The sequence below is a fragment of the Orycteropus afer genome, unplaced genomic scaffold (genome assembly GCF_000298275.1).
Source record: "Orycteropus afer afer isolate SDZICR_OR568_19922 unplaced genomic scaffold, OryAfe1.0 scaffold00351, whole genome shotgun sequence".
NCBI classification, from domain to species: domain Eukaryota; kingdom Metazoa; phylum Chordata; class Mammalia; order Tubulidentata; family Orycteropodidae; genus Orycteropus; species Orycteropus afer.
In genome coordinates this window covers 3615596-3625239 of record NW_006921938.1, presented here as the reverse complement: position 1 = coordinate 3625239, position 9644 = coordinate 3615596, and positions in this window count along the sequence as shown.

Genomic DNA, 9644 nt, shown 5'->3' with positions numbered 1-9644 from the left:
AAAGAACAGCAAAAAAAAAGTCTTTCACCAGAAGAAAGAAAATAATAAAGATTTGAGTAGAAATCAATGAAACAGAAAATAGAAAGACAAAAAACTCAACAAGACTAGATACTGATTTTTTGAAAAGACTGATAAAATTGACAAACCACTAGCAAATTTAACAAAGGAAAAGAGGGAGAGAATACAAATAAGAAATTAAATCAGTGACATCACAACAGAATCAACTTAAATAAAAAGGATAATATCAAGATACTACAAAGAATTGTACTCTAATAAATTTGAAAATCTGCAAGAAATGGACAGATTTCTAGAAACACACTATGTACCTAAACTAACACAGACTGAGGCGGAAAAGTTGAACCAACCTATAACAAAAGTAGATATTGAACGAGTCATAAAACAAATTACCAACAAAAAAAGTCCTGGCCTAGATGATTTCACTGCAGAATTCTACCAAACATTCAGAGAACTCCTGTCCCCAGTCCTACTCAACTATTCCGAAACATAGAAAAGGACAGAATCCTCTCAAATTCATTTTATGAAGCAAGCATAACCTTTACACCCAATCCAGGCACAGACATGACTCAAAAGGAAAACTACAGACAAATAGCCTTCATGAATATACATACAAAACTCTTCAACAAAATCCTAGCCAATAGACTCCAACAACTTATCCAAAAAATCATTCATTATGACCAAGTGGGATTCATATCAGATATGCACAGGTTGTTCAACATTAGAAAAACAATCAACATCATCCACCACATAAATAAAACAAAGAAAAAGAACTACATGATCATATCAATCAATGCAGAAAAGTCATTTGATAAAATCCAACACTCATTCCTAATCAAAACTCTCAGCAAAAGAAGAATAAAAGAGACCTTCCTCAACATAATAAAGGGCATATACATATACAAAACCAACAGCCAACCTTCTTCTCAATGGAGAGACTGTGAACAGGAGCCAGACACAGATGACCTCTATCAACAATGTATTGGAAGTCCTAGCCAGGGCAATAACACAAGAAAGGAAAATCAAAGGCATACAAATTGGTGGTGGTTGTTGTTAAGTCCCGTCAAATCGTTTTCAACTCATACCAACCTTATGCACAGCAGAATGAACCACTGTCTTGTCCCTCACCAGCTCCAGGATCTTTGCTATACTTGAGTCCATCACCACAGCCACTATGTCAATCAATCTTGTTGAGGGATTTCCCTTCTTTCTTTCATCGACCCTCCACCTTACCAAGCATGATATCTCTCTCCAGGGAATGGTCCCTTCTGAAATATGACCAAAGTAGGTGAGATGAAGTCTGCCCATTCTCACTTCGAAGGAGCATTCTGGCTACACTTCCTCCAGGATTGATTTGTTAGTTCTTTTAGCAGTCCATGGTACTTCCAGTGTTCTTCACCATCACCGCATCTCAAACACATCAACTTTTCATCATTCTTTCTTATTCATTGTCAAGCTCTCACATGCATAAGAGGTGATTGAAAATACCATGGCTTGTGTCAGGTGCAACTTAGTCCTCAAGGAAACATCTTTGCTCCTCAGAACCTGAAAGAGGTCCTTTGCAGCTGATTTGCCCAGTGTTATCCATCATCTGATGCTCTGACTGCTGCTTCCATTGGCATCGATTGTAGAACCAAGCAATGTGAAGTTTTTGACAACTTGAATCTTTTCTCCATTTATTGTGATGCTGCTTATAGGTCCAGTTGTGAGGATTTTTGTTTTCTTTATATTTAGATGTAATCCATACTGCAGACTATTCTTCAACCTTCATCAGTAAGTGCCTCAAGTCATCCTCATATGCAGCAAGCAAAATTGTATCATCAGGGTATAATTGTTAATCATTCTTCCTCAAAACTTGATGCCACATTCTTCTTTATATAATCCAGCTTCTCAGATTATTTGTTCAGCATATACATTGAATAAGTATGGTGAAAGGATACAACCCTGACACACTCCTTTCTTGATTTTAAACCATGCAGTGTCCCCTTGTTCTGTTTGAATGACAGGCTCCTGGTCTATGTACTGGTTCGTCATGAGTACAACAAAGTATTCTGGAATTCCCATTATTCTCAATGTTTACCACAATTTGTTATGATCCACACAATCAAATGTTTTTGTATAGTCACTAAAACACAACTAAACATCTTTCTTGTATTCTTTGCTTTCAACCAAGATCATCTGACATCAGGTATGATATCCTTCATTCTGCGTCCTCTTCAGAATCCAGTTTGCATTTCTGGAAGTTCTCTGTCAATATACTGCTACAACCATTTTTAAATTATCTTCAGTAAGATTTTACTTGCATGCAATATTAATGATATCGTTTGTTAATTTCCACATTCTGTGGGATAACCTTTCTTTAGAATGGGTACAAACATGGATCTCTTTCCATCAGTTGGCCAGGTACCTATCTCGTGGACTTGCTTTAATTGTCTTCAAGTTGAACTGGCATATGAGCAGTTGATGGTCTGTTCCACAATCAGCTCTTGGCCTTGTTTTGGCTAAATATATTGAGCTTTCTATCACCTCATGTCACAGATGTAGTCAATTTGATTACTGTGTACTCCATCTGGTGAAGTCCATGTTTATAGCCGTTTGTGTTGTTGAAAAAAGGTATTTAAAATTAATAAGTGGTTGGTCTAGCAAAATTCAACCATGTGGTCTCCAGCACTATTTCTGTCACCATGGCCAAATTTTCCAACTACTAGTGATTATTCTTTGTTTCCAACTTTTTCATTCCAGTCACCAGTAATAATTAACACATCTTTATTGCATGTTTGGTCCATCTCAGACTGTAGAAGGTGATAAAAGTTTTCAATTTCTTCATGTTTAGCTTTGTGATTGGTGCTTAAATTTGAATAATCATAGTATTAACTGGTTTTCCTTGTAGGTATATGGATATTATCCCATCACTGATAGCATTGTACTTCAAGCTAGATCTTGAAATATCCTTTGTGATGAATGCCATGCCATTCCTCTTCAAATTGTCATTCCTGACATAGTAGATCATATGATCGTCCGATTTAAAATGGCCCAAACCAGTCCATTTCAGCTCACTAATGCCTAGGATATAATTTTTTTGTGTGTGTTCCATTTTATTTTTGACAATTTCTAATTTTCTTAGGTTCATATTTTGTACATTCCATGTTCCAATTATTAATGGATATTTGCAGCTGTTTCTAGTCAAATTGAGCCATGCCACATCAGCAAAAGGTGGTCCAGAAAGCTTTACTTTATCCATATCATTAAGGTTGGTTCTATTCAGATGATGCAGCTCTTTCCCACTTGTATTTTGGGTGATTTCTGACCTAAGGGGCTGGTCTTACTGCACTGTATTGGACAATGTTTCAGGGGTATTCATAAAGTTGTCCAGTAACGTATCAGAGTGTTTCTCTGCTATCCATAAGATTTTCCCTGGCCAGTTCTTTGAGAAGTATATGACGTCTTCCTTCTTCTGAGTCTGTCTCAGTCTGTAAGCTGCATTGAAACTTGTGCACCATGTGCCACACTGCTGGCATTAGAGATGCTGGTGGCACAGCCTCAAGCCTCACAGCAACATGCAAGCCATCACAGTATGAGAAAGTGACAGACAAGTTTGTCTCCCTTAGCTGTTTGAAAGCTCTCTGCCCTCCCATTACCTGGATCCTGCAGCTCTGGCATCCCTGGCTTTTACTCTTTCCTGATTCTTGGGTGTGGTACTGTCTCCCTTACCTTACCTGGGTCTCTCAGCTCTGTCTCATACCCAGCTCTTGCCTCACTTACCACATCTGGATGTGGGGTCTGTTAGCCCCACATATTGGTAAGGAAGTAATAAAATTATCCCTACATATTGATGATATGATCCTATACTTAGAAAACCCAAGAGACTCAGTCAAAAATCTACTGGAACTAATTGAGAGATTTAGAATCAGGGCAGGATACAAGATCAGTATCCAAAAATCAGTTAAATGATTCCTCTATACCAACAAAGAGATTCCTCTATACCAACAATGATTTCTCTATACCAACAAAGAGATTGCTGCAAAAGAAATAAGAAAATCATGAATTTGCTCTGTAAATCTTCACCCAAATCACAATAATAATAATAATAAAATAATAATAATAAAAGAAAAAGAAGAGAAAACGAAACCATATATCTAATAAAATCTTAGTTTCTTAAAAAAAAAAAAAAAAGAAAGAAATAAGAAAATCAATACCATTTACAATAGCTACAAAAAAATAAAATACTTGGGAATAAATCTTACCAGGTACACAAAACAACTCTACAAAGAAAACTGTAAAACACTACTTCAAGAGATCTACATAAATGGAAGAACACACCATGCTTGTGGATAAGAAGATGGAACATTGTGAAAATGTCCATTCTACCCAAAGCAATCTATACATTAAATGCAATCCCAAAACAGATCCCATAAACATTCTTTGTTGTTGTTGTCATTGTTATGTGTCGTCTATTCAGACCCGACTCATAGTGACCCTTTCTTGGGTTTCTGAGGCAGTATCACTATGGAAGTAGATTGCCCCATCTTCCTTCCGAGGAGTAGCTGGTGGGTTTGAACCGCCAGCCTTCTTGTTAACAGTCAAGTGCCTTAGGCACTAAGCTACCATAATCATTCTTTAAGTATGTGGAAAAACCAATCACTAGCTTTATATGGAAAGGATAGAGACCTCAAATAAGCAAAGCACTATTGAAGGACAAAGTAGGAGGCATCACACTCCTAAATCTTAAGCTTACTACACAGCCACAGTAGTCAAAACTGCCTGGTATTGGTACAATGACACACACATTGACCAATGGAATAGAATTGAGAACCCAGAAATAGATCCATCAAGCTATGGTCATCAGATCTTTGACAAAGGACTTTAATCCATTAAATGCAGAAGACATTGCTTAACAAATGGTGCTAGAAAAACTGAATATTAATTTACAGAAAAATGAACCAAAAAATTTATCTCACACCATACACAAAAGTTAATTCCAGATAGATCAAAGACTTAAATGTGAAACCTAAAACTGTAAAGTTCCTCAAGGAAAATTAGGGGCAAATTTAGGGGCCCTAATACATGGCATAAATAGACTATCAAGTAGAACTCAAAATGCACAAACAAAAAAAGATCAACTGGAAGAAGGGCACTTTCTAAAAATTAAATGGTTATGTGCTTCCAAAGACTACTTCAAACGAGTCAAAAGAGAACCTACAGATTGGGAAAAACCATTAGGCAAGGACATACCTGACAAGAGACTTGTGTCTAGAATTTATAGAAAACTCCAACACCTCAACAACAAACAGACAAATAATCCAATTAAAAAATGGGCAGAAGGCATGAATAGACACTTCACCAAAGAGGATATTCAGGCAGCCAACAAACATATGAAGAAATGCTCACAATCATTAGCCATTAGAGAGGTGCAAATCAAAACAAGAATGAGATGCCATCTTGCCCCAACACTAGTTCAACAAGACAGAAAAGAACAAATGTTGGAGAGGATGCAGAAAAATGGGGACTCTCATACACAACTGGTGGGACTGTAAAATGATAAAACCACTGTGGAAAGCAGTGTGGTAATTCCTTAAAATATTAGAATTAGAATTACTTTTGACCCAGCCATTCCATGACCAGGTATATATCCCAAATAAGAGAGATACAGGACAAGAACAGATATATGCACACCTATGTTCATCACAGCACTATTTACAATAGCCAAAAGATGGAAACAACCTAAGTTCCCATCAACAGAAGAAAGGATAAGCAAACAGTGGTACATACACGCAATGGAATACTCTGCAATCTTAAAGAATAATGTAGAATCTGCAAGACACCACATAACATGGATATTCTTGGTAGACATTATCCTGAGTGAAATAAATCAGTCACAGAAGCACAGATATGGTACTAGTCTGTTATTGTAAAAATTCAAGGAAAGGTTTATATATGGAAGGAAATTTTCTTTGCTGGTTACAAAGGATGGGATAGGAGGGGAGGGAACACTGTTAGATAGGTAGAGACAAGTATTGATTTGGGTGAAGAGAAGGGAAATATAGCAAATGTGACTGATCAGCAAGGTGGCATGGAGGAAGAGGAAAACATCAAGAGTGGATAGGAAGTACAGACAACAAAGACCAACCCTTTTGCACATACAGTACTGTGTTATCCGTGAAGGCAAACATTGATATATGGGTGGATAGATGGGTGCACAGGCTGAACTATTAGGTATGTCTATGCTGGAGGGAGTGTGCCCAAGACCAAGTATAGGGTTTGCAGATAATACTTCTACAAGAGTATTTGTATGTTCAGTAAGAATTCCCAGGTATATTGTAGAGCTGACAAGGGGTAAGGTTGCAGTTATTTCTTGGCCTCAGTCAAGAAGTAGCCAGAGGGAGTGATTAGTTTCACCTGTGGAGTGGGGACCATAGTTGCAGGGGATGTCAAGCTCAATTGGCATAACATACTACCCCAATCATTGTTCCACATCCTACTGTGGTGAGTAGCTACTGGGATCTTAAAATCTTGCAATTGTTCATCTAGATGCAATGATGATGGGCTTCTTCTCAACCAGAGCAAAGAAGAATGAAGAAAACCAAAGGCACATGGAAAAAATTAGTGCAAGCAACTGGTATACCATGCAATCTTCAGCCTACATGACTATAAGACCAGAATGACTAGATGATCCCTGGCTCCCACTGTCAACCACTCAGAGGGGAATCTATGTAGGAGATCTTGGATAGTGTGGTAGAACAATGTAGAACAAAACTCAAAATCACTAAAAAAAAATAAAAAAGAAAAGGACCAGTTTTGCTGATCTGATAGAGAATGATGGAACCACTGAGACTATGGCCCCTAACTGACCTTCAGTCCTGTAACTGAACCTACTTCTGTGGATTCTAGCCAAACAAAAGACATGCATATGAACTAAGCATTTGTATTAGGTAGATACCCTCCTTGGAGAGATAAGTCATGGAAGAATAGAAGGGCTGTGTATGCACAGGGAAACAGCTTAGGGCACAGGAGTACATGAGAGGGAAGAACACAGGGAAGAGGTAACTATGGGAAGGAAGTAGGAGGGGAGCTGTTGCTTTGTGGGAAATCTTGGTCAATGTCATGAGACAATGTGTATGTGACCTGCTGTATAGAAACTGAATTTGCTCTGTAAACTTTCACCCAAATCACAATAAAAATTTAAAAAAGAAAAAAGAATAATAAATTTAATTTGCCATAGTCAGTAATGCCAGAATCTCTGATGCAAACAAATACCAAACAGCCAAATTTTCAAACTGTTGGATTTAGGTAAGCAGAGTGGTTTGCTGATAATCTTAAAACATTCTTTAAAACAGTCAAAACAATTTATTTCATTTTATCTTACTTCATTCTAAATATCTTTGTTGTTGTTATTTGTCATCTAGTCAGCCCCAAATACCTAGTAACCTCGATCACAATGAAATGAAACCGATCAGACCATTGTGATCTACATGAGTCATTGATAATTTTCAGACATAGATCACTAGGCTTTTCTTCCTAGTCCATCTTCGTCTGAAGATAACAACATGTAGTCCACCACTGACAGATGAGTTTTGGCTGTGTGTCAGGTACATTGACCAGGAATCAAACCCACATAGTAGATGAGAATGCATCACCATGGAACCGATGCCTCACCTTCAAAATACAAGTGTTGGCAATTCAATGCTTTCAGGAGGAATAATTTAAATAATAGAAAATACATCTATGACTTTACATTATATAAGTAAAAGTAAATCCATTTATATTTAAATGTGCAAAATGGCAGAGATTCTACAAAAAGGGAAGATGGATGGGAGTTTCCCTCAGATTTATACCAGTTTCATGTCCAATTCCAGTGGTAATTTATGTTTTATATTTTCAGTTCATACGTTCCTAACTTATGGATTCATTTTATAGTGCAGCCATGGTAAGGACAAATTGAAGAAAATAACTTCGATGGGAAACATCCAAAAAATATGAGACTTTGAAAACATGAGTTGTTATTTTGAAGAGGAATATTTTAGAAATATATCTAAATGTTGTAGCACAAAACATTATATTTTTCAAGCAGAAAAATGTTGTATAACATAGGTCAACAATCCTAACACTAGTTATACTAGTTATAATAATAGAAAACCTTTGGTTTTGTGTGAAATGAAAGAGTGAAAATCATCATGTAAAAAATATGCAAACTCTAAAAGTCAGAGCCATCTATGAGCTGATATAGCATTGTGAGAATAAAGCAAACATCAGAAAACAACTGGTTACATTTACATGATTTTGACTATCTTTAAACTGAGGAAAAATACGTATTTTGAGAAATCTAAGAAGGGATGAAAGACTTCTATCTTGGAAAGACCATTATTTTAAAAAAGTGTATTAAAAACTTTTTTTTAATATTAAATATATACCATCTATGGGAATCCAAGTTTGTCAGTAGGCCATTGTAAACAACATTTGTTAGTTTTAGAGAGCTACATTAAAAGTCCTGAGTATATGACTAACTCTCAGAGGAACAGTAGAAAAAATACGGGACTAGAAAAGATTTACTTTAACATATATGTGACAAATTTATGTTGTAGAAATTAATGTTTTATTTATTTATAATTAATAATAATTATTTCACCTTATCACAGAATCATTTGCTTATCCATAATTTTGTAATGTTATTATACAAAAAACAAAAAACAAAACAAAACAAAAAATAAACTGACTGCTGTCGAGTTGGATCCAACTCATAACCAACCCTCCTTGGGTTCCCTAGGTTGTATTATTGTGGAAGTAGATTGCCCAACCATCCTTCTGAGGAGTGGCTGGTGGGTTTCAACTTCCAGCCTTCTGGTTATCAGTCAAATTCTTTACACAAGATAAAACATAGAACAGGTGTACTTTAGAGATTATATTAAACCTATAAAGTCAGGTATGGCCATTCAAAAAAGACAATCTAAATGTGTGAACCAAATAAGGCATTGGTATTTTTCATAATGATAATAAGAATTAAATGATCTGCAAAAATTGGATGAAAAACACTTCTGGTTTAGTATATGAGTCTTCTAAATTCTCTTTCCTATGTATACAATCTTTTTTATTTATTTTCTCCTTCTGTATTATCTGTCTTTTGTAGTATGCACTGAATAATTAATACAAAGCTTATGTTGGTATAGTTTTTGAAGATTGTATTACGATTCTCACCAAATGTTATTTAAAATGAGCATTTAGAAATTTAAAGGAATGTAAGGAATAAATTAAGAGCCTGGGAATCATTCACAAAGCTCATGATGATTTTACTTGTGTGTTGAGAAATCCTAAAACAGTGGTAGTCATAGTTGGACAGATATTAGATTAGAAATAATCTTTAGCAAAATATTTTCTAGATGAAATAACTTTTTGATGCAAAAAGTAAAGTATTTGAACCACTATTTCCACTGAAGTCATTCTGCATCATTCAAATCATAAAGGTAATAATTATTATTATCATTATTATTGTTATTTGGGTGAAAGTTTATAAAGCAAATTCATACAGCAAGTCACATACACTTTGTTTCATGACATTGACTACAATCTCACACAATGCAACAGCTCTCCTCCCACTTCTTCCCTATAACCACCTCTTCCCTGTTTCCTTCCCTCCC